A 26,821-nucleotide genomic window follows, 5' to 3' on the forward strand; every position below is an offset into this window, starting at 1 on the left:
AGAGCAGTAGAGTGTGTAGCCCGCGCCGCGTTCTTGGAGGCTGCCTACATCTGCCAGGCGGACTTCACTGAGAGCGGCTATGTCGATGTCAAGTCTGAGGAGTTCATGTGCAATGAGGGCAGACCGACGTTCAGGTCGGTGGCTGTCAGCCTTGTCTAGCATGGTTCTGATGTTCCAGCATGCTAGCTTGAGTTTGTGAGCATCTTTTGAGGGGGAAGGCGTGGAGGGGGAGGACGTGGAGGGGGAGGACGTGGAGGGGGAGGACGTGGAGGGGGAGGACGTGGAGGGGGAGGACGTGGAGGGGGAGGACGTGGAGGGGGAGGACGTGGAGGGGGAGGACGTGGAGGGGGAGGACGTGGAGGGGGAGGACGTGGAGGGGGAGGACGTGGAGGGGGAGGACGTGGAGGGGGAGGACGTGGAGGGGGAGGACGTGGAGGGGGAGGACGTGGAGGGGGAGGACGTGGAGGGGGAGGACGTGGAGGGGGAGGACGTGGAGGGGGAGGACGTGGAGGGGGAGGACGTGGAGGGGGAGGACGTGGAGGGGGAGGACGTGGAGGGGGAGGACGTGGAGGGGGAGGACGTGGAGGGGGAGGACGTGGAGGGGGAGGACGTGGAGGGGGAGGACGTGGAGGGGGAGGACGTGGAGGGGGAGGACGTGGAGGGGGAGGACGTGGAGGGGGAGGACGTGGACCTGTCCTCGGGCCTGCGCAAAGGAGCTTTTAGGTGGAGTGCAGTGCGCGCAGTACTGGCCCCACCCTTTACACCCATGGTTCGTGTGCCGTGGCCAAGCAAGCTGGGACGTGGCAGCGAGGTCCTTGGGTCGTAGGTTTTATATCGGAGTGGCCTTCTCCTATGCAGGTTTCTTACCCGGGCTGGAGGGGCCTGCCTCCCCTCCTAGGTCGGTCCATACTGCCCGGACCGGGGCCGAGGCCGCCGCAGCTCACCCTGTGCCTGGACTGGGGCCGCCGCCTCCCACTCTCTGCCCGGATCGGGGCCTCCCCCTGCCCCACTCGACCGAGGCCGGGGCCGCCGTCTCCCCCTTGCTCCTGCCCGGATCGGGGACGCTGCCGTCTACCCTTCGCCCGGACCGGGGCCGGGGCCGCTGCTTCTCTCCCTGTGCCTGGACTGGGGCCGCCGCCTCCCACTCCCTGTCCGGACCGGGGCCTCCGCCTGTCTCACTCGACCGAGGCCGGGGCCGCCATCTCCCCCTTGCTCTTGCCCGTATCGAGGCCGCCGCCGTCTACCCTTCGCCCGGACCGGGGCCGGGGCCGCTGCTGCTCTCCCTGTGCCCGGACTGGGGCCGCCGTCTCCCCCTTGCTCCTGCCCGTATCGGGGCCGCCGCCGTCTACCCCGTCAATATTTCTGTAAAACAATCCAGAATTGACCTTTCTGTGAGCACTTTACAGATAGGGGACTGATAGACAGCATGACTCCAGCAAAACAATAGTCAAGCATTTTATGACATCAGTTCAATTAACACCTACTTGTGAAAGGTGCTTACATTCTCCAGAGATCTTGCAATGTGAATTCTTCACTCTTTCAAATAAGATCTTTTTAAAATGTGTGTACGTATATGACCTACACTAAATCTTATAAATTCTCCCCAAATATTAATATTGTTACAATAGTGTTTAGACATGTGGGTTCTATGGACTACTTTAAATTGTATGAATGAGTGGCAAGCACATAAAGATGAGGTATTAACCAATTTGAAAATTACATTCCAAGTTTCTTCGGATATTTAAAGCTGCAGGTCCTGTTACCAAGCTTTTTAAAATTTTAACTGAGGGACCCTCTCTTATTCCAAACAACATGTCAATAAATGTTGGATTTTGAACCAAAGGTTGTAAAATAAAAATCACATGTATTGAATTCTTATCAAAGCTCTTAGTAAAGGTATGCAATTGAGACACAAAAAATGTCTAATCTGTAAACAATGAGAAAAAGAGTATTTGGTAAGCTATATTTAACTGACAGTTGTTCAGAAAAAGAAAGTTTTCCCTCAATAAATAAATCTTTAAATCCTTTAATGTCTAATCTATATCATTCTTTAAACTCTATGTCAATCATGGAAGGTTTAAAGAAATAATTAGAAAAAAATAGATATAGAAAGAGAAAATCTCAGCAAACCAAAATAATTTCCAAATTGTATCCAGATCCTCAAAGTATGTTTAACCTCTAGGTTGTCAATTACTTTTTTAAAAGGTATAGGAAGGGAGGATCCAAGAAGAGAAATAATGGAAAATTTTACAACAGAATTGGATTTAAAGAGGGGCATATTGGACAGTCTTCACTGTTAATATAATATGACCCCAATGTAAGATTTTGTACATTGACTGCCCATAATCAGTCCTAAAGTTTGGTACGGCTATACCTCCATTCTTTTTACGTTTTTGTAGATGGAATTTATTTAGGTGAGGGTGTTTATTCTTTTGTGTATAAGAAGATAAGGTTCTGGGCTTCATTAATAGGGGGATTGTGTATAAGAGTGGAGAAGTCATGTGGCAGCTTTATAAGTCTCTTGTGAGACCATATTTGGAATATTGTGTCCAGTTCTTGTTGCCTCATTATAGGAAGGATGTTGAGGCTATGGAAAGGGTGCAGAGGAGATTTACCAGGATGTTGCCTGGATTGGAGGGCATGTCTTATGAAGCAAGGCTGGCAAAGCTGGGACTTTTCTGTTTGGAATGTCTTGATCAAGGCCTTCAAAATTATGAAAGGCAGAGATAGGTTGGACAGTCAATACCTGTTTCCTAAGGTTGGAATAACAACCATTAGAGGGCATATGTATATGATTAAGGAAGGGAAATGTAGGGGAGACATCAGGGGTAGGTTAATTTACACAGAGTTGTTGAGGCCTGGCCAGGAGTGGTGGTAGAGGATGAAACATTAGGGGCCTTTAAAAGGCACATGGATGAAAGGAAAGTAGAGGGTTATAGGGTAGGGAGGTTTTATCACTTTTATGTGGTTAGGAACAACATGGAGGGCCACGGGGCCTGTACAGTGCTGTAATGTTTTAATGTTTATAAAAAGATTGAATCAAGAGAATAAAAAAAAGACAGGAGTAAAAACAGGCAAAGCCTGAAAAGGATATGTAAATGTAGGTAATATTTTCATTTTAATACTGGTGATTCGACCAACCAATAATAAAAAAGGGGCGACCAATGATGATGCCCCTCTCATGTATTTTATTAAAGTTAAAACATTTTCTTTGAGTAAGTGTTTATAATGTTTAGTAATTGATTCACCCAAATATATAAATTAATTTCTTACAATTGTAAAAGCAAGGTTAGTATTTATCGGAACCAAATTATTCAAAGGACAAAGTTGATTTTTATTTAAATTTAACTTATAACCTGAAAATTGACTAAAATTAAAAATTAAAATAGCCATAGAAGGAAACGAAGTCTCAAGATTAGAAATGAAGAGCCAAAAATCATCAGCATCAAGTGAAATTTTACGATTTGTGCCCTTCATTAAAATGCCCGTAATCTCGTTACATTCTTGAAAAGCGATAGCTAAGGGATCTAGAGCCAGGTCAAAAACAATAGACTTAAAGGGCATCCTTGTCTAGTTCCATGCTGAAGTTGAAATGATTTAGAATTCTGAAAGTTAGTAAGAACACAGGCAGAATGTGTGTATGCCCTCACACAATTAAGACTCAGAGACGTAATGCTTTCTCCTCCTTTACTTCTATTAGACTAACATGGCTACTGACACAAAGGGTGGAAGGGTGACATTATGACATGGGTGTCATGATCTCCAGCAGAGGGCAGGCTTGTACCCAACACTCTTCCCCACCGCGATAAATGCTGACTGTGCCCCTTCAAGCTGATAAGATTATATCGGACTCAAGACTAAAAGGGAGAATTAGAATATATCTCATAAGTAATTATAATTATAAGGGAAAGTATTTAATAATAATCAGGGACCAAAGTTCTTAAAGCGTTCATGTTCTTTCTCTTTTGGACTGCCTCGGCATGGTTTGCTGTGCCAGTCTTTGCTCGGGACCCATAGATAGTTGGGTCAAGTTGGTGGCGTCTGCCCATCTTCGTTGACCTTCTGCACCGACTGCCTGTCTTCGTTGCACTCCTGGCTGCGTGTTTCAGTTACTGGACTCCTCAGCTCCAAGACCATCTCTGCACCCCCCCACTCACTCAGCCGGAAGGGTGGCATGGTCAGTGCAGGCCACAGCAGGTCTAGTTCCACCTCCTCCAGCTAATGAGGCAGTTCATGGATCTTGGTGTAATTGGTCAATGTGTTGCTTCCACAATCTGTCCCCCACTAGAACAGAGTATGAGCTGGGGCTCAATTTTTGTAAGGATACTCCTACCTCCCGTGGTCTTTATATTGTCTGCAATCTTGTCCCAGAACTCTCTTGGTCACTTCCAATGTTCTCGGTGAAGTTTGTGGCGATGCTGTTTTTTGCAATCTGAGACCCAGATCTGGATGAACTGTGGACAGTCTGATCTGCAGGTTGCGGCTGTGATAGTACAGATTCTATCATCAATGTACGTATGTACAGATTGTAGTGTAGGATGACTGTGATCGGCTGAGAGCATAGCCATGCCTACTAGCAGGTCTTAAAGGGTTGCTCCTAGCCAGACCAGGTCATTCTAGACTGGTCGACCTACATGTGATACGCTCCAGTCTTCTAGTTAATTAAAGCCTTGGTTTGGATCAACAAGCCTTTGATTCTTTCGACGCGTTCTACAATTTTATTAACTAGAAAGTTTTGAAGGGATGGAGCATATTGCTATGGCTGGAACGCCTCGACATCGACCCACAGTCGGCTACAGCCGCAAATGACTTTAAGCACTAGGTGAGATGCTTCGAAACATACTTACAACTCTCTGACCCTGCCATGATAGAGGTCAGCCATCGACTACTAATATTGATGACTATGGTGTCCCCGAGAGTCTACCAGAGCATCCAGGACGCGACCTCTTATGCCGCAGCCATGAAGGTGCTGAAAGGGCTCTACGAGTGACCGGTGAACAGGGTCTATGCTTGGTACAAACTAGCAACAAGGAGGCAACAGCCTGGTGAGTCCTGTAGAGCTTGTATTCAAGCATAAAGGGCAATGGGCAGGGACTGTACCTGCACAGAGAGAACTGCTGCGGAGACCACATACGATCTCATTTGGGATGCCTACGTAGCCGGGGTCCGATCGAATGAGGTGAGGCAGTGCCTGCAAGAGCACGGGGGAGAAAATCAAGAGGATGTGATTCAGATCACCGTGACAATGGAGGATGTGGTCTTAAGTATGGATGTGTACTCTCCGGGCTGGACCCCACGCTCTGATGTGAGTAGGATGCCCTCCTTCAACCCCGGCACACCGACGGCCTGTCAGCTGCCACTATGCTGCCCGATGCGACACTGAAGTGTTATTTTTGCTGGAGGGATAAGCACAGCAGGTCCCAGTGCCCGGCGAGAAAAGCCAAGTGCCAGAAGTGCCTTAAAAATGGCCACTTTGCTGTAGTCTGTCGCTCCAAAATGGCCACCGTCAAACACAGTGCCTTGTGTGAAGCCCAACCACCACCCTCCCATTCAAACATTTCTTGCACAGATCTCTCGCCAATGAGAGCGAGCTCTCCACCGTGCGGCAGCGCCTGACGTCATTGGGCAGATGCCGAGTGCGGAAGGTACAACCCACTCTCGCCACAATGATGTTGGCCTGCTTTACCCTTCCTCACGAAGCAACCAGGCTCCAGCCTCGATTTCAACGGCCGCCACCACTGCCGACCAGGGACCCGCCGCCGCCATCATTGCTGAGCCCGATGCTGCTGACTGGGGACCTGCCGACCGGGGACCGACCGAGGGTGCCGCCCGGGGACCCGCCGAGGCCGCCGCCCGGGGACCCGCCGAGGCCGCCGCCCGGGGACCCGCCGAGGCCGCCGCCCGGGGACCCGCCGAGGCCGCCGCCAGGGGACCCGCCGAGGCCGCCGCCCGGGGACCCGCCGAGGCCGCCGCCCGGGGACCCGCCGAGGCCGCCGCCCGGGGACCCGCCGAGGCCGCCGCCCGGGGACCCGCCGAGGCCGCCGCCCGGGGACCCGCCGAGGCCGCCGCCCGGGGACCCGCCGAGGCCGCCGCCCGGGGACCCGCCGAGGCCGCCGCCCGACGTTAGGTCTGCTTTGTTCGAGAATGAGTGAGTCAGATACCAGACTGAGTTGAAATCAAGGTTCTTTATTACCGGATTGTAACACTTACAACTAACAGTGTTATTTGGAGAAGGCTCATTCTCCTGATCTCAGCAAGTGGTGTTTTTTTTATACCTCAGGACACACACTTAGTAAATTATCATACCATTACACTGTCCAATGAATAAGCTGTTGCTACCCTTCACTGTTAGTCTGCTGCTCATCAGCTTGTTAGTGCCAAACTTATCTTGAGCGTACAAGGTCACACCTGCATCCTGTTACTCTTTAGTACTGGGTGACTCCTTCTCCGGTCCCATCTCATGATGTTTTTACCTTACACCGGGGACCCGTCGCCACAACCGACGCAGCCGACCGGGTTCCGCTGCCATAACCGACGCAGCCGACCGGGGATCCGCCGACGCTACCGATCCGGTACCCACTGGTGCTACCGACGTGGCCAACCAGGGACACGCCGCCGCGACCGACGCTACTGACCCGATACCCACTGCTACGACCACCGACGACCGCCCCACCGCCGACAGCAAGCAGCGACCCCCAGCACTTACCATTGGGTGGCAAACACCCCCAGCAGGCTGCAGGAAGCAGCACCAACTCCTTGACGCTGACTGCTCCAGCCTGACTGCTTCTGTGATGTCACCACGCACACATTGCGTGACCTTATCACGTAGGACTCCACTGTCCCCATTAGAAGTCACTGTATCAGTATCCCTAGACCAGGACTGCCCTCATCCCCTCACAAAAGCAATGGAACAAATTAAAGTGCATGGACACTGTACCAAATGCTTATTTGACTCGGTGTCAACTGACAATTTTATCCGCCCAGACCTGGCCAAGAGTTGCGAACTTGCTATTCTCCCCACTGCCCAGAGGATTTCATGGGTAACCAGATTACACTCAACCGGGGTAAAGGGGCATTGCGTGGTGACCCTGAAAGTCCAAGGCATCACGTTCACAGACTTCAAACTATTAGTCCTTCCCCAAATGTGCGCCCCTGTACTGCCGGGACTGGACTTTCAGTGTCAGTTTTGAACCATTTCCCTGCACTTTGGGAGGCCCCACACTCCACTCTGTCTGTAACCACTCCACCCCGGAAGCCTCCCGCCAGCGGCAGCCCGAGCCACTCACCCCCACGCCTCGGGGCCTCACCTGTAGCCTCTCCACCCTCCGAGTTGCTCCGCAAGTGTTCTTTGCAAACCTCACCCCTGGCTGGAAGCCTGTGGCCACCAAAAGCCGGCAATATAGCTATGAACGCAGGAAATTTATCACAAGCGAGGTGCGCAGACTGCTGGACAAGGGGATTATCAAACCTAGCTCGAGTCCCTGGAGGGCCCAGGTGGTGGTTGTTAAAAACGGGGAGAAGCCACGGATGGTGGTTGACTACAGCCAGATAATCATCCGCTTCACGCTTCTGGATGCGTACCCCCTTCCACAAATCACAGATGTGGTGAATCAGATCACCCAATACCACGTGTTCTCCACCATTAACTTACGTTCGGCCTATCTCCAGTTCCCGATCCGCCAAGAAGACCGACCTTTCACGGCCTTCGAAGTGTATAGTTGGCTGTATCAATTCCTCAGGGTACCCTTTGGGGTCACAAATGGCGTTGCGGTCTTCCAGAGGGAAATTAACCTGATGGTGGACCAGAACGGGCTAATAGCTACTTTCCCGTATCTGGACAATGTCACCATCTGCGGCCATGACACGCAGGATCATGATGCCAACCTTGAGAAATTTTTTCAGACTGCAACTCGGCTGAACTTGACCTACAATTTCGACAAGTGTGTCTTCCGGACCACTCGGTTCGCAATTCTAGGTTGTGTGGTGGAGAACAGGGTGGTAATGCCTGACCGCATGCGCCCCCTCATGGACTCCCCCCCCCCCTCCCCCACAACCAAAAGGCCCTCAGATGCTGCCTGGGCTTTTTCTCCTACTATGCCCAATGGATTCCACACTATGCCGAAAAGTCATGCCCACTCATCAAGACCACCTCCTTCCCCCTGTCAACTGAAGCCAGAGCAGCCTTCGACCGCATCAAATTGGACATCGCTGCTGCAACGCTGCATGCCATCGACGAGTCCATCCTGTTCCAAGTCGAGAGCGATGCGTCTGACTTTGCACTGGCAGCCACTTTGAACCAGGCCAGCTGGCCAGTAGCCTTCTTCTCCAGAATCCTCCAGGGTCCTGAGAGCTGACACTCCTCTGTCGAGAAGGAGGCTGAGGCCATAGTTGAAGCAGTACATCGTTGGAGACACTAGCTCACTGGCAGGCGCTTTACACTACTGACCGACAAATGCGCGGTCTCCTTCATGTTTAGCAATACCCAGTGAGGTAAGATCAAGAATGACAAAATCGCCAGGTGGAAAATCGAACTCTCCACCTTTAATTATGATATACTGTATTGGCCTGGTAAACAACAACCTGGCAGATGTGCTCTTCAGGGGGTCTTGCGCCAACATACAACTTGTCAGGCTGCAGAGACTCCACGAGGAGCTCTGTCAACCAGGGGTCACTAGGCACGCGCACTTTGTCAAAGCTCGCAACCTGCCCTACACAGTCGAAGAGATTCACTCCCATGACCCGAGCCTGCCTGGTGTGCGCTGAGTGCAAGCCCCGCTTCTTCTGTCCGGAGAACACCCACGTCATCAAAGCCACCCGCCCCTTTGAGCGTCTCAGCATGGACTTCAAGGGCCCCTACCGTCGACCAACTGTAATACCTACAGCCATCGATGAGTACTCAAGCTTCCAATTCACTGTGCCCTGCTCGGACATGACTGCCTCCTCAGAAATAGAGGCCCTGCACATCATCTTCGCCATCTTCAGGTACCCCAGTTACATCCACAGTGACAGGGGATCCTCGTTTATAAGCACAGTGCTGCAGCAGTACCTTCTGGAGCGTGCTATTGCTTCAAGCAGGACCACCAGCTATCTTCTTTGGCTTGGCTTCGCGGACGAAGATTTATGGAGGGGGTAAAAAGTCCACGTCAGCTGCAGGCTCGTTTGTGGCTGACAAGTCCGATGCGGGACAGGCAGACACGATTGCAGCGGTTGCAGGGGAAAATTGGTGGGTTGGGGTTGGGTGTTGGGTTTTTCCTCCTTTGCCTTTTGTCAGTGAGGTAGGCTCTGCGGTCTTCTTCAAAGGAGGTTGCTGCCCGCCAAACTGTGAGGCGCCAAGATGCACGGTTTGAGGCGATATCAGCCCACTGGCGGTGGTCAATGTGGCAGGCACCAAGAGATTTCTTTAGGCAGTCCTTGTACCTTTTCTTTGGTGCACCTCTGTCACGGTGGCCAGTGGAGAGCTCGCCATATAACACGATCTTGGGAAGGCGATGGTCCTCCATTCTGGAGACGTGACCCATCCAGCGCAGCTGGATCTTCAGCAGTGTGGACTCGATGCTGTCGACCTCTGCCATCTCGAGTACTTCGACGTTAGGGATGTAAGCGCTCCAATGGATGTTGAGGATGGAGCGGAGACAACGCTGGTGGAAGCGTTCTAGGAGCCGTAGGTGGTGCCGGTAGAGGACCCATGATTCGGAGCCGAACAGGAGTGTGGGTATGACAACGGCTCTGTATACGCTTATCTTTGTGAGGTTTTTCAGTTGGTTGTTTTTCCAGACTCTTTTGTGTAGTCTTCCAAAGGCGCTATTTGCCTTGGCGAGTCTGTTGTCTATCTCATTGTCGATCCTTGCATCTGATGAAATGGTGCAGCCGAGATAGGTAAACTGGTTGACCGTTTTGAGTTTTGTGTGCCCGATGGAGATGTGGGGGGGCTGGTAATCATGGAGGGGAGCTGGCTGATGGAGGACCTCAGTTTTCTTCAGGCTGACTTCCAGGCCAAACATTTTGGCAGTTTCCGCAAAGCAGGACGTCAAGCGCTGAAGAGCTGGCTCTGAATGGGCAACTAAAGCGGCATCGTCTGCAAAGAGTAGTTCACGGACAAGTTTCTCTTGTGTCTTGGTGTGAGCTTGCAGGCGCCTCAGATTGAAGAGACTGCCATCCGTGCGGTACCGGATGTAAACAGCGTCTTCATTGTTGGGGTCTTTCATGGCTTGGCTATAACCCACGTGGTAATGGGCAGGTCGAAAGAGAGAATGCCATCGTCTGGAAAGCCGTTACGCTTGCCCTCCGGTCCAAAGGCAGGACGTGCTCACTAGTGCCCTACACTCCATCCGCTCCCTCCTATGCACCGCAACCAATGCCACCCCCCATGAAAGGATGTTCTCTTTCCCAAGGAAATCCAAATCGGGTACAACCATACGGCGTGGTTCCCGGGCCGGTCCTCCTGCGACGCCACGTCCGGTACGCAAAGAACAACCCCTTGGTTGGCGGAGTGACTCTGCTCCATGCGAACCCGCATTATGCCTACATTGAGTACCTGGATGGGTGGGAGGACACAGTCTCATTAAGGGGCCTAGCCCAAGCTGGATCAGGTCCAGCAGTGCTTCCAACCCAACCTCATCCAAGTCCTTCTTCCCCAGGTCATGTGCTTGAACAGAGGGACCAGCACCACACCACCAGCTCAGGGCAGACTGTCGACAACGACGTTGGGGAATTGAGCGAAGCAGTGGCCACACCCAACAAGCCTGCCGGCGACACGACTCCAGCGACCCCAATCCCGGCACCATAGCGGTCACACCGGATGGTCAGGCCCCCTGACCGGTACAGCCCCTAACCTCCATCCACCCCGGGGTCAGTTCTCAAAGTAGGGGTGAATGTGATAGTACAGATTCTATCACCAATGTGCAAATGTACAGATTGTAGTGTAGGATGACTGTGATCGGCTGAGAGCATAGCCACGCCTACTGGCAGGTCTTAAAGGGTTGCTCCTAGCCAGACCAGGCCATTCTGGACTGGTCGACCTACATGTGATACGCTCCAGTCTTCTAGTTAATAAAAGCCTTGGTTTGAATCAACAGGCCTTTGATTCTTTCGACGCGCTCTACAATGGCCAAACGTTAGTTCTGCTGGGGTGCGTTTTGTGGCAGAATGTGGCATGTTTCTGTACCCTAATAGAAAATCTGTGATTTTGTGTGTCCAGGAGGCATTTAGATGTTTCTACAAAACTTTTCTGCCTCCCCATTAGTACTTGGGTGAAAGGGTGCGGACAAAATATGCCTCATATTGTTGTTGTGCATACATTTTTAAAAATGTTCTGATGTAAATTGAGACCCATTGTCCGGAACTAATTCATGAGGTAATCTATAAGTGGCAAAGAGCTCGTAGACGGTCAATCGTGGGATCTGCTTTGGTGTTTTTTAGCTCTGAAATTACTGGTCATTTGGAGTGTTCGTCCACAGCTATGAGGAAAGTGTCACCCATGAATGGTCCAGCGAAGTCTACATGAATCCGATGCCAAGGTTTGGATGGCCATTTCCATGGGTTAGCTTCTGCTTGTGGCATTTTTGGCTGCATTGATTGACATACTTTGCATTCTCTTACTGTTGTTTCAATGTTTCTATCTATGCAGGGCCACCAGACATGCATCCAGGCCAGTGCCTTTATTCGTACCATTCTCGGATGGTTGTGGTGCAGTTCTGATAACATGGTAGTTTGCCATTTGGCTGGAATAATTGTACGGGAACCTCATAGTAAACATCCTTCTTCAACTGATGTAGTGACGTGTGTGGTAAAGTTTTAGATCTTCTGGGATGACTTCAGATGCGGGCCACCCATTAAGGGTGAAGTATAGGACCTTGCTTAATGTTGCCTCTTTTCGAGTTTCCTTTCCGATCATCTGGGCTGTAATGGGCAGTTGTTGAAGTTGTTCTTGGTTGATGGCTGCTGCATCTGCTGTTCATTTAATAATTTCTTCTCGTTTTTCTGTCTAGATGATAAGGCATCTTCATGGCTGTTGAGTGTTCCTGGTTTATGTTTTATATTATAGTTATACGTTGCTAGTAGCATGGCCCATCTTTGAATTTTGACCACAGCTAATACTGGCATACCTTTGTGTGGCCCCAGGATTAAACTAAGAGGTTTGTTGTTGTCTGTGATCTGGATGAATTTCCTTCCGTAAAGATATTGGTGGAATTTATTTACACCAAAGGTTATTGCCAATCCCTCTTTTTCTTGTTGGGCATAATTGCGTTTGCTTGTGGTTAGTGTTCATGAAGCATACGCTATTGGTTGCTCACCTTTTTCTATGATTTGGGATAGTACCGCTCCTAGTCCCACTGGTGAAGCATCCATGGCTGGTGTAACTTCTTTACTAGCGTCGTAGTGAATCAGCACCTTATTTGTTGACGTTAGTATTTCCTTTAGTTGATCAACTGTGTTCTTAGTTTCTGTGTTCCAATACCATGTGGGATCTTTCTTGAGTAATTGGTTCAGCGGCCTGCATAGTGTAGACATATATATTAGACATATATTCTGTTCCTGCAGGATGCATTTGCACCCCCTCGTTGTCAATTTTAAACCCAAGATATGTTACTGAAAGGTACATGAAAACACATTTGTCCTTTCGTAATCGTATAATAGCCTATTATGGTTTGGTTAAAACCTTTTTAAGGTTTTGTAAGTGTTCACTGTTGTTTCGACTCATGATGATGATATCATCTAGGTAACACCCAACTGAGAGTCCCTGTAGTAATATGTCAATTGTTACTTGATAAATCGCAGGTGCTGCTAAAATTCTGTAAGGCCCGTGTGTATAGGTGAATAGACCCAGATGGGTATCGATCGTCACATATTCCCTTGATTTTTTTTTTGTCCAATTCTATCTATTGATATGCTTGTGACAAATTAGTTTTGTGAATTTTTGCCCTCCATTTAGTGCTTGGAACAATTCTTCTGGCTTGGGCATGGGGTGTTCGGGTATTTTCAGTGATGGATTGATGGTGACTTTAATCGGTGCAAATGTGAATCTGACCTTTTGCTTTTCGTACGGATGCGATGGGTGCTGCCCAATCACTATATTGTATTGGTTCTAATATGCCTTCATGTTTTAGTCTGTTTAATTCAGCCTCAATTTTCCCTTTCATAGCAAATGGGACAATTCTGGCTTTGAAGAATTTTGGATCTGTGTTATCTTTTAATTGCTGTTTGGCTTGAACACTTTCGATTTTCCCCAGTTCTTGTTGGAAAACCACTATGTGGTTGTTGGAGATTTGGCCGAGTTCTGGCTGGGAGGTGTCTATGTGGTTTACATTTAGTATTGAACCGATTTCCAGCCAGTCTATGTGAATGTGTTGCAGCCAGTTTCATCCAAAAAGTGCTGGTCCCTGGGTAGCTACGATGTAGAGAGAGAGTGTTTTTGATTGCTGTAGTTTGTATTGTACTTGGACCGTACATTTTCCAAACACTTTGATTCTGTCTCCTGTAACAGATCTTAGAGTTATTTCAGTTGTTTTTACCTGGAGGCATGGTAGCAAGCTTTCCTTTACATGTAACTGCAATGGGGACACCTCTGCCCCTATGTCTAACTCCATCTTTAGGGGGTGTCCATTTATTTTTAGCTTTATAAATATTTCTGTGTTTCTTCCATTTATTCCTTGGATGTGTAATATCTCAGGAGCTTAAATTTCATCGTTGCTAGGTTGCTTCTCTCTCTCTGCAATTGTTTTGACTTTAGCTGCCTTGTTTATTTGCAGGCCACCTGCACATTAGAGGTAAACATTTAGCTTTGATAGGTCCTTCTGTTTCGCAATGGCTGCATTTAGAAATTTTGAAGAAGCAGTTTTCAGGTCGGTGGTTGTATTTCCCACAACAGAAACATTGTTGGTGGGAAGACCTCCTAACCAGTAGGTATGGTTGACCCAAATCCAAATTTTTATCTGCCATTTCAGAGCTGCAGGCAACCCTGTATGCAATATGTAATGTAACGTCTTCATCTATTGCTAATAATTTTTGCCTTGCTTGGAAATTTGCCAGCCCCATCACTAAAGTGTCTCGCAATGCCTGATTTAGAAACTGCTCAAAATGACAGTGCTCTGTCAGCTTGTGCAATGATGCCAGATATTCACTTACTGTTTTTCATGCTCCTTGTCTTCTTTCATAGAATTGTTGCCTTTCTGCCATAACTGGTGGTTTGGGGCTTAAGTGGTTCCTTAGAGCTGTGCAGAATTCGTTGAATGTCTTCGTCCCTGGATTCTCTGGGGCCAGGAAGATCTTAAAGATGTTGAATGTTTTTTTGCCCATTATATTGAAGAAGAGGGCAAGTTTGTGGTTTACTGGACCTTTCACAATATTGTGGGCTACATAGTAGTGGTGAAACCATTCTACATAGTTATCCCAACTTTCTTCTACTTCATTGAATTCCCTGAACTTTCCCTCCACCATCTTGGTGCACTTTCGCCTTGATCTTTTGGCAGGAACTTGTTGGGGTTGTTACATAGTTGTTTCCTACCCTTCTTCTGTTGTTTTCCTTCTCGTGTTTGGTGTGTGGAGTTATGTGTAGGTTTCGTATCCCATCCTAATCGCCACTGTTGTGAATGCACTCACAGTTAAGACTCAGAGACATGATGCTTTCTCATCCTTTGCTTCTATTAGAAGAGTTATACATGATGTCTAGCAGAGGGCGGGCTTATACCCAACAGAAAATGGCATAGATAAAGTAATTTAATCCATTGAATAAAGTCAACCCCAAAATTAAAATTTTTCAAGAAATAATTCCATTCTATCTGGTCAAAAGCTTTCTCCACATACAGAGATACCACACATTCCGAAAACTCATTAGAAAGAGAGAATATAAGATTAATAAATGGTGTACATTGAAATGGGAAGACCGAGTTTTCATAAAACCAGTCTGATCATAAGATATAATAAATGACAAAATATTTTCAAGTCCATGAGCCAAAACTTGGATAGAATTTTAGTGTTAATGTTGAGTAGAAAAATGGGCCTGCATGAAGAGCAGTCAACTAGATTTTTATTCTTTTTAAGAATTAGCAAGATTGAAGCCTCGTAAGAAGTCCGTGGCAATTTGCCCAGTTTAAAAGAATCAGGAAAAAAAAGAACATCAGTAAGATGTATTTACTGAGGAAAAATTTTTAAGTTAACCAGGAAATCCATCACGATCTGGTGACTTCCCAGAATGTAATGAACGTAAGCCTCAACAATTTCTTCATTTTCAATAGGTTGATTCAATTTCTTTTGATTAACAGGAATGTTCAATTCATCAAAAACATTATTCATTATAATATTAACGTGAGGAGACTTGGAAATATACAGTTCAAAATAAAATTCCTTAAAGGTATCATTTATTTCTTTTTTCAAAATTTTATTTAAAAGTTTTATAAACCATGAAAAGTTTTAACAACAAAAAACCCTTACCTCCCCCCCACCTAAACTATCCCATCACACCCACGCCCCCCTCGGAGCTAAAAATATTAAATCCGGGTATTTAATGATTACTGCTTGGTGTGCCAAACCTTTACATATCATTTAATATCCAAACCCATAAATTCCAAATATAAACTCCACATTTTAACAAAAAAAGATAATTATTTTGCAAATTATAAGTTATCTTTTCCAAATACAAACCCAATTGCAATTCCTGATGCCACATCATTTTTCCACGTAATAGCTATACATTTTCTTGCTACAGCCAATCCCAATCGTATAAATGCTAATTGTGATTCATCCAGCCGCAACCCTGTCGTTAATGTATTCATATAACCCAATAAACACATGAACGTGTCAAGTTGAAAATCCATTCTAAATAAATCTCTCAAAAACTTTATAACTTTTTCCCTGAAAGGTTTAAATTTTCTACGTGCCCATACAGAATTTAAAAAAAACCTCCTGTCTGTTCCCCACATCTAAAACACATTTGGCTACGAAAGCTTTTATTTATTAACCAATATCTTCCCTGTTTTACCTCCATGAACATAGAATTGACTTTTAGCTTTTAATAGTTGGCTTGTGGTGCTTGCAGGAGCAGAAGAAATTCACTGCTGCCACACCGAAGGTTACGACTGTCATTAGATATGGGGATAGTGCCGGAGGATTGGCGCATTGCGCATGTGGTTCCGTTATTTAAAAAGGGTTCAAGGAGGAAGCCTGGAAATTATCAGCCTGTAAGTTTGACGTCTGTGGTAGGTAAATTAATGGAGAAAATTCTTAGAGATAGTACTTATAAACATCTGGATAGACAGGGTCTGATCAGGAGCACTCAACATGGATTTGTGGGAGGAAGGTCATGTTTGACCAATCTGATTGAATTTTTTGAAGAGGTGACTAGGAATGTGGATGAGGGTAGCGCAGTGGATGTGGTCTATATGGACTTCAGTAAGGCCTTCGATAAGGTACCACATGGAAGGTTAGTTAAGAAGGTGCAGTCTTTAGGTATAAATTTTGAGATAGTCAAATGGATTGAACATTGGCTGAAAGGGAGAGGCCAGAGAGTGGTAGTGGATAATTGTCTGTCAGGTTGGAGGCCAGTGACCAGTGGTGTGCCTCAAGGATCTGTATTGGGCCCATTGTTGTTCGTTATATACATTAATGATCTAGATGATGGGGTGGTGAATTGGATTAGTAAATATGCAGACGATACTAAGATAGGTGGAATAGTGGATAATGAATAAGGTTTTCAAGGATTGCAGAGGGATTTGGGCTGCTTAGAAAAGTGGGCTGAAAAATGGCAGATGGAATTTAATGCTGATAAGTGTGAGGTGCTTCATTTTGGTAAGAAGAATCAGAATAGGACATACGTGGTAAATGGGAGAGCATTGAGGAATACAGAAGAGCAGAAAGATTTAGGAGTAACGGTACATCGTTCCCTGAAGGTAGAAACTCACGTGAATAGGGTGGTGAAGAAGGCTTTTAGTATGCTGGCCTTTATCAATCATTGCATGGAATATAGGAGTTGGGAGGTGATGTTGAGATTGTATAAGACGTTGGTGCGGCCTAATTTGGAGTTCTGTATGCAGTTCTGGTCGCCTAATTATAGGAAGGATATAAACAGAGTGGAGAGAGTGCAGAGAAGGTTTACCAGAATGTTGCCTGGGTTTAAGCATCTGGAGTATGGGAGAGATTGGACAGATTGGGTCTTTATTCTTTGGATCGCAGAAGGTTGAGAGGGGATTTGATAGAAGTATTTAAGATTATGAAAGGGATAGACAGAATGGATGTGGATAGACTATTTCCGTTAAGAGGAGGAAAGATTAAAACAAGAGGACATGAGTTAAGAATTAAGGGGCAGAGGTTTAGGGGTAACATGAGGGGGAACTTCTTTACTCAGAGAGTGGTAGCCGTGTGGAATGATCTTCCGGGAGAAATAGTGGCGGCGGAGTCAATTGTATTATTTAAGAAAAGGTTGGACAGGTATATGGATGAGAAGAAGATGGAGGGTTATGGGCATTGTGCAGGGAGGTGGGACTAGAAAGGGGTGTTTGGTTCGGTGCGGACTAGAAGGGCCTAATGGCCTGTTTCCGTGCTATAATTGTTATGTATGTTATGTTATATTCAAATTCAGCACGCCCCTTTAAGGGCAGCATGAGCTCAGTCACCTGGTGCATTGTCACGTCAAAATAGCTGCCTAGGGCGTGCGCTGGAAGGGATGCTGAAGTCAGAGAGAAACCTCTGGCGACGCCATTTCCCCAGGCTGCCCTGCCATGTGGTGATACAAGTGGGGCCGGTTCGCCATGAGGATGTGTACTACCACACAAACCCCCCCCCCCCCCAGTACCGGCTAAGCATCCTGTCGCTTTTGCGGCCGGCCCCAGCACTTGGGCACGGCCGTCTGCACCGGCTGTGATGTTTAAATGAGCAGCCTTTAAGCGGTCCACAGTAAACCGTTCTTCCCTGTCCCCCACATCTAAAAGTCCCACCCAACCACCGGAGAACCTTGTATGGCCCTTCATATGGGCGCTCATGACAAACACAAATTGCGCCACATCCAGATCTTTCGGTCGATGGGATGGTCGGGTGCCGTGGTGCGACGGGGGCGGCGGGGTTAGGTTGCCCAGTCATTTATGGAGGTCTGTGAGCTGTTCACCTTTGTTGTGGGTCATCTAGGCCTCCGGGCCGAAGAATTCGCCTAGCAGGGAGTGGTGCGCCGTAAACCATTTCTGCTGATGAGGCTTGCAGGTCCTCCTTGGGCGCTGTCCTAATCCCAAGGAGAACCCAGGGCAACTTGTCCACCCAGTCAGGGCCGTAAAGTCTTGCCATCAGAGTGGACTTAAGGTGTCAGTTGAACCTCTCTACCAACCCGTTGGACTGTGGGTGGTAGGCTGTGGTGTGGTGGAGTGTTACTCCTAAAAGCCTTGCCAGCTGCGACCATAGTGCGGAGGTAAATTGGGTGCTGCTGTCGCTTGTGATGTGCACCAGCATGTCGAAATGAGCGATCCACTGGCTGACCAGGGCTCTAGCGCATGCCTCCGCTGATGCCTCACAGACCGGGATGGCTTCCGGCCATCTGATTGGTCTGTCCACTATGGTAAACAGGTACCGCGACTCCTTGGACACCGGCAAGGGGCCCACGACATCCACGTGGATATGCTGGAACCTCCACGTTGCAGAGTCGAAATGTTGAACAAGGGCCTGCGTGTGCCTGTGGACTTTAGATGGTCTGGCACCTGATGCAGTTGTGTGTTAGTGCTGGCACCTCTTTCTTGAGGCCGTGCCAGACGATCGCTGCGCCACCATACGCACAGTAGTTTTTACTGAGGGGTGGGCGATGGATAGAGCTGACGACCCTTGCCCTCCACACCTGTGGAACTACTGGGCACGGTGAACCAGTGGAGGTGTCGCAGAGCAGTGGCTGGACAAAGTCAGGAAGCTGGATATCCTCGAGCTGGAGACCTGAGATGGCAGTCCACAGAGCTTGAGTTTCGGCGTCGTGTTGCTGGGCCTGCACTTGTTGCGCATAGTTGAGGCCGGGAGCTAGCGTGCTGATGGTCGGGTGGGAGAGCGCATCCGTGACCACATTGTCCTTGCCCGCCCTGTGCTGGATGACTGTCATGAATTCGGACACATAGGACAGATGGCGCTGTTGCCTGGCTGACCACGGGTCCTTGGCCATAGCCAGTGCTTGGGTGAGGGGCTTGTGATCGTTAAAAACGGTGAAAGTTCTGCCCACCAAGAAGTATCGGAAGTGGCGGATGGCCAAGTGCAGCGCCAGGAACTCCTGGTCGAAAGCACTGTATTTAAGCTCCGGCAGCCGCAACTGCTTACTGAAAAATGCCAGCGGGTGCCTGCCCATCCAGGCCACTGTTCCAGTACTCCCCTGATCGCCATGGCAGAAGTGTCAACCAAGAGCGCCGTGTGCGCTTCCGGGAGCGGGTGCACCAACAAAGTCGCCTCTGCGAGGGCCTGTTTCGTTGCAGTGAAGGCCTCGTCCACCTCCTCCGACCAGGCCAGGGTCTTCTCTTTCATTGTGATCACCACAAAAAGAGGGCGCATGATGATGGGGATGAATCTCTGGTAAAAATTTACCATTCCCACGAATTCCTGCAGGCCCTTGAAGGAGGAGGGTTTGGGAAAATGCTGGACAGCTGCCACTTTCTCCAGTGCTGGAGCTTCCCCAGACACTGAGATGGTGTGCCCCAGGAAATGCAATGTCTGTTTCCCAAACTGGCATTTGGCCTTGTTTATTGTGAGGCTGAATTCTGCCAGCCGAGCGAACAGCGTACGGAGATGGGCCTTGTGCTCTTCATGGCTGCGGCTGGCTACCAGGATGTCATCTGGGTAGATATAGACAAAGTCCAAATCTCTACCTACTGCATCCATGAGGCGATGAAATGTCTGGGCCGCGTTCTTCAAACCGAACGGCATCCAGAGGGATTCAAACAAGCTGAAAGGGGTTATAATGGCGGACTTTCCAACGTCACGGGATGTGGTGGTATCCGCGCACCAGATTGACTTTTGAAAAGAACCGCATGCCGTGGAGGTTGGCTGCAAAGTCCTGGATATGGGGGACCGGGTACCTGTCTGGAGTTGTGGCATCATTTAATGTAGTCTCCGCAGGGCCTCCATCCCCCTGATGACTTCGGGACCATGTGCAGTGGTGCCACCCAAGGGCTGTCTGATCGCCGAATGATGCCCTGCTCCTGGAGCCTGGAGAAGTCCTCCCTTGCCTGTTTTAGCTTCTTCGGTGGCAGCTGCCTAGCTCTGGTGTGCAGCAAGAGGCCTTTCATAGAGATGTGATGGGAAAACTCCATGGCAGGGGGAGGCGACATCGAAGCATGGCTCCAGGATAGCAGGGAACACACTGAGGATCTCGGCGAACTAGTCTGTGGCGGTGGCTACCCTGTCGATTTTGGGTCTGTTGTTGTCCGCCGTCCGCAGGCGCACCGAGCGGAAGGTGCGGGCGTTGAGCAGCCTCCTGCCCCTCACGTCCACCAGCAGATCATGAGTCCTTAGGAAGTCAGCCCCCAACAGCGCGGTGCCCATCAAGGCCAGGACGAATCTCCAAGTGAACTTTTCATTCCCGATCTGTATCTGTGCCCTACGGGTGCCATAGGTCTTGATTGCGGAACCATTGGCAGCCCGCAGGGTTGGACCGGGACTCCAGGTGTGAGTTTCCAAGGCTGTAGCAGGGAGGGCATTCAGGTCGGCCCCTGTGTCCACCAGGAACCGGCAGCTCGTGGACTTGTCAGTGACGTAAAGGAGGCTTTTCACGTGGCCAACCATCACAGCCATCAACAGCGGTTGGCCTGGCCTTTTCCCTGGAAGTCACAGGGCTGGCGGCACTTCCGGGCTTTCACTCCCCAGCGCTGGTGATAAAAGCACCATGATGACTGGTTTTTCTCTGGCTTGTGCTTGGGGGTATCCTGCGGACGGTGGGGCCCCGGCTTGGAGACTTGGCTGAGGGCTGCTTCGTTCTCCTGTTTTGCGCACCAGAGGGCATCTGCCTGGGCTGCGGCCTTGTGGGGTTGGAAAAATCCTCTTTGGACAGATGGAGCCGGATATCTTCTGGCATCTGTTCAAGTAATATCTGGCGGAAGAGGAAACACGGTTCATGCTCCTCCGCCAGGGCCAGCATTTTGTCCATGAGGGCTGAGGGGCTGCGATCCCTCAACCCATCCAGATATAAGAGCCTGGAAGTACGCTGCTGGGGAGTGAGGCCAAACTTCACCAGGAGTAGATTTTTGAGGGCGGTGTACTTACCCACTGCTGGTGGCCAGTGAATGATGTCATCCACCCTTACTGCCGTGTCCTGGTCCAGCACGTCCATGACGTGGTAAAATTTTGTGGCATTGGCTGAGATGTTGCGGAGGTGGAATTGTGGCTCTGCCTGCTCGAACCATGTCCGTAGGCGATGGGGCCAGAAGGGGGCGAAGTTTGAGGGCTGCTGCGTTCACCTCGGCTGCATCCATCGTTTGCTGGGTCTAGATAGCCGCCTAGGCCCATCGGGGTCACCACTGTGGCGCTTGCAGGATCCGAAGGAAATCACCTCTGCCACACCGAAAGTTGTTAACGACTGTTTTTATTCAAATTCAGCGCGCCCTTTTAAGGGTAGCATGAGCTCAGTCACCTGGTGCATTGTGATGTCATAATCGCTGCCTGGGAGGCTGGAAGGGATGTTGGAGTCAGGGAGAAACCTCTGACAATGCCATTTCCCCATGGCTGCCCCACCACGTGGTGATACAAGCAGGGCCGGTTCACCGTGAGGATGTGCGCCGCCAAAGGCTTTCAATTGGATAGATTAGAAGAAACATTAGTTTTAATTTGAACACGCCATTTATATAAATCTGGGTCTGGATCCAGAGCGTATCTTTGATCTAATTTTTCAGTTGGTTAACTAAATCAATTTTCTCTTTACTGACCTTTTTCCTAATGCTTGCAGTATAAGAGATCATTTGTCCACCAATAAAAACCTTAAAAGCATCCCACAAATTAGACTGGAAGTCTCTTCCACAGTTTTTTTTCAAAAAAGAGAGTAAGTTGTTCCACCGAGAACTTTAGAAATCCTTTATCAGATAGTAGGAATTAAAATGCTATTGTCTATTTATTCAGGAAGACCAGGAAAGTTTAAAGATAACTACACAGGACCATGGTTGGAAATGATTATATTTCAATATTTTCAAGTTCGAATTAGTGGGATCATTTGACCATCATTAAAATTAGTCAATCTGCGAGTGTGCACGTTGAACATAAGAAAAAATGAATATTTCCTGTCATTTGGATGGAAAAAAACCCACCAGACATCAATAATTCCACATTTTAATAAAAAAAGATTAGTAAAGTGGTTTGTTTAGAAGACGAACGATCTGAAACCAGATATAATCAGCAATTGAAGTCTCCTCCCATCATAAATGAATTAAGCCTCAAATCAGACAAGAATTAAATAAAAAACATTCAAAGAATCCAGGGTCATCCAAATTTGAAGCCTAAACATTAGCAAACACCACCAATTTATAATTCAATTTCCCTGTCACAATAACAAAACAACGATTTGTATCTGATACAACACTGTGTTGAACAAAGGTATTGTACGATATAAATTACCCATCCCCAAAAATTTCCTGCTGGCAAAAGTCCAATATTACAATGAAAGCTTGAATATGTTCCAAATGAGACAAAACAGAGCCAGTGCAGTTAAACCAAGGGCAGAAACTGAGATAACTATTGTTTTCGTAATATGAATAACGTGTATTTCCATTATTAATGTGAGAAAACCTTTAAGTAAGGAATGCACAAATATTAAAATGTTAATTTTAATATTTAATTCAGAATCAAAGAACTTAACATTTTATAAGTTAAATGATTTTTAAATATCAAGAATCAGAATGTATAAAGTGAGGAATTAACTTGTTGAGATATTATTCTATTAATTAAACACTAAAAAATTAAAGTGAATCAGCTACATAGAATTAGAGATAGAGTGAATGAAATGGAGAGATAATAGATGGCAGTTGTTCTTCCAAGCCCAGAATTTCTAAGTTATATCTTAGTCATTGATAAGTTTTTTCAGAGCTTTTGCATATCATCCATTCATCCATCCAAAACAGTCGAAGAATGCTTCATTATCTTGAATACATTTATTGTATTTTTTAAGGTTTTGTAAAACGAATCCAGTTTGGCTTCCATCTGCTTCAATTCATTTCTGAATTGGTAATTCATCAGAGGATTCTTTTCTATATTGTCGAAGCAAATCCATAATAGGCTTCAGACTCAGGAGGGTCCTCTTCTTTTCTAGTAGCTTTTCTCCTTGTAGCCATGTTAAAGACAATGCCAAATCCAGGTAGATTCAGTTAGCAATGTGGAGTTTAAGAATAAGGATTTCAAAAGGTTGGAAACTTAAGGTAAATGGGAGCAAATTCAAAAAGCTACTACTCCATTAACAGCCAGCAGGAAGTCAAAAAGTTCTGTTCAAACTCTTCCCCCCTCTCTCCTTCAAACTCTGGCCTCGGCCATTGCGTGAAAAAGACTCTCCACCCTATCTGGGCTGCTCATTCATTTTATCAGCTTTAATAAAGTGGTCCCTCAACCTCCAGTGCTCCATGGAATACAATCCAAGTTTGTCCAACCTCTCCTTACACACTCCAAACCAGGCAACATGTTAGTCAAGCTCTCCTGCACTCTGTCCAACTCCTCCACATCCTTCGTGTAATGTAGTAACCAGAACCACACACATTTCTCCACATGTGGTTGAACCAGGGTTTGATACAGCTGCACCATGACTTGTTACCATCCATGTTCAGTGCCTGAGTAATGAATGCAGGTTCACCATGAGGCTTCTTTATCCCTTCTAGGGACCTGTGGACTTACACACCCAAGATCCCTCTGTCCATCAGTGCTCCTCAGGGACCTGCATTTGACTTTCCATAGAGCAAGACCTCCCACTTATCCAGGTTAAACTCTCTACCAATTCTCAACCAAGATATCCCACAGATACAACACAACCACTTTTTGTTCTGTATGCAGACATGAATTAGCCCACCTATGTTTTCAACCAAACCGTTTCCAGATCTCACAGACAACAGAAATTCCACAACAAATCCCTGCAGAACAACACTGGTCACAGACCTTCAGGCAGATTCACCCACCCCTCCCCCACCCTCAACCCTTTCTCCTTCCATCACTATTTTGATTTTCTCTTGCCAAGACATTTCTCAATCCAACCTACCAATCATTGGGGATCCCAGGTGCTTAAATTTTGGATCGGAATCCCATGAGGGAGTTTGTCAAATCCCTCACTAAAGTTGATAGGAACATAAGCAGTGCCCCTTCCCCATCGCTGTCAACTCTTCAAACACACTCACTGACGTTTGTAAGATATTCTCTACCGCACAAGTTCATGTTGACTGTCCACGATAAATTATCCTTTTCCAGATGTGAGTAAATCCTATCTTAGAGACATCTCCTATAATTTATCTATTGATTGTCTCATCAGCCTTTAAATTGTTGTTTTTTAACCGATTGTTCTTGTTAAACAAAGGAACAACACTGACTATTGATTCCTCTGGAACCTCACCTGTGGTTGAAGAGGAAACAAAGATCTTTGTCAAAGCTGCAACCATCTCCTCTCTTGATTCTCAATTACCTGGGATATTTATCATGGGCCCTGGTAAATCATTCACCTCAATGTTCTCCCAGTGACCCAACACCACCTCGTGTTTGACATCATTGTGGCCTCGAATATCCATTCTCTACCATTTTTCAGCCTTCAGACACTACTTAAAGTTAATACCCACCTTCCCGATGAACCAGTCAACTTTTGATTTCTTATTTACTTCTCCATTACCCAATGATGGGAGTCTGTGGAGGGTCCGCAACACGTGTCACACGGGACCGGTCAAGTAGATGTGTGCCTTACAATCTCATTGGGAGCAGGTGTCTCTGGCTGCACCTCCTCTCCCACCACACGTATGGGTGGGAGAGCATTTGGACTTCATTAGGAGCAGACAGGAGGCAGGCAGGCTCCCAGACAGGTGGTTCAGGGAGGTGTCCCACCACAGGTTCAGCCGGGTTGGAGTGACTGTAAGGAATGTCAAGCATGTGACACAGGAGTCCCCTGTAAATGTCCTCTCAGACATGGAGACCTTTTTGGATACTATTATGGGAAAATCCCTTGTCAGGGAAACAGCAGCATCACATGGTTTCCCATGAGAGACTTCTTTAAATCGACCTGGGGAATTGGATCAATGGAGCCTTGGATCGGATCTCCTCCAATTAAAATATTTTCATTAGTCTGATTTAAAGTCAAAAATGTTTCGGATATAAATCGTTCGTCATCCACATTAGGTGCATACACATTCAATAACGTCCATGATTCTGCAAAAATTTTACAATTCACCTTCAAAACTCTACCAGCCGTTTCAAAAAATGATTCCAGTTCAAACGGTATCTTCTTATGAACCAAAATTGCCACTCCTTGTGCCTTAGAATTAAAAGAAGCGACATGTCCAACCCAATCTCTTTTCAACTTCACATGTTCTTTTTCAGTTAAATGTGTTTCTTGAAAAAAGGCCATTATCAGCCTTCATCTTTTTAATAATATGCTAATACTCATTTACATTTAATCGGATTATTAAGACCCTGAGAATTAAAAGTCACAAAATTCAAATTAGCTATATTTTTACTAAGAAAAAACTTGTATAGCTATTACAAATATTAAAAAAAAGCTCCCCTTGCATAAATAAAAAAAAAACCCTTTTCCAATCAACCAAAAAAAATCCTCAAAAAAATTAAAATATATATTAAAAAAACCTCCCTAAAACAATGATAAATGTAGTAAATCCCCAATTAACTGGGTGTGGACAATACCACTAGTGGCAGATGACTTATCAGAGAAATCCACCCCACCTACCTGAGCTTGGTAAAAATTAATCATCTTGTTCAAGTTCATGCTACTGACTCCAGTCCCAAAGATTGTTCTGGATCTTCAATGTCAAGCAAACTTTGCGTCATTTCCCCCTTCTTCCTGTTCCAATTCCCATTCCAATTGTCAGATACCCTTGTCTTAGGTGATTGTGGTCGATCTGATCGAACATGCACGTGTGACAAAAAATTTGCAAAAATTAATGCATCATGATCATTCTCAAAAAATTGAGATTGATAATTCCCATAGAAAAGGTATGCTTCAGATAATATTCTTGATCAAGGCGTCGAGACATCAGCCCAACCAACCAATTATTGTCGCACTTGATGCAAAAAAAGCATTTGATCGTGTGGAATGGAATTTTTAAATTTAAAGTACAAGAAAAATTTAATTTTGGACCAGTCTTTATTGGTTGGGTTCAGGCATTATATAAAAATCCAGTTGCCAGGATGGTGGCGAATGGCCAAACCTCTTTGTCATTTAAATTATCGAGAACAATACATCAAAGTTGTCCATTGTCACCAGCCTTATTTGCATTGGTCATAAAACCATTAATTCAAGTAATTAGACAAAATGAGAATATTAAAGGAATAAAAATTGCAGAAAATATAACCATATAACCACTTACAGCACAGAACAGGCCAGTTTGGCCCTACTAGTCAATGCCATGACAAATCCCCACCCTCCTAGTCCCACTGACCAGCACCCGGTCCATACCTCTCCATGTAACTATCCAGTCTATCCTTAAATGTAACCAATGATCCCGCCTCAACCACGTTTTCCGGAAGCTCATTCCACATCCCTACCACCCTTTGCGTAATGAAATTTCCCCTCATGTTCCCCTTATAATTTTCCCCCTTCAATCTTAAACCATGCCCTCTAGTTTGAATCTCCCCCACTCTTAATTGAAAAAGCCTATCCACATTTACTCTCTGTCCCTTTTAAAATCTTAAACAC

The 26,821-nt window shown here is 47.0% G+C and overlaps 1 protein-coding gene across 6 annotated transcripts in view; it reads left to right on the forward strand.

Annotated features, from left to right (window-relative positions):
• Positions 1-26,821, forward strand: part of LOC138761528 (histone H3-like) — a 97,619-nt gene that overhangs the window by 28,028 nt on the left and 42,770 nt on the right. For 2 of the 6 annotated variants that reach the window (XM_069933806.1, XM_069933810.1), the window contains one exon: positions 10,638-13,088. The exons of the other annotated variants lie outside the window; for them this stretch is intronic. The gene's annotated coding sequence lies outside the window, so the exon portion shown is untranslated. Of the gene's footprint in view, positions 1-10,637; positions 13,089-26,821 lie in introns of those variants that run through there. 6 annotated transcript variants of the gene reach the window in all.

This window comes from Narcine bancroftii, chromosome 4 (assembly GCF_036971445.1).
Source record: "Narcine bancroftii isolate sNarBan1 chromosome 4, sNarBan1.hap1, whole genome shotgun sequence".
Lineage (NCBI taxonomy): Eukaryota > Metazoa > Chordata > Chondrichthyes > Torpediniformes > Narcinidae > Narcine > Narcine bancroftii.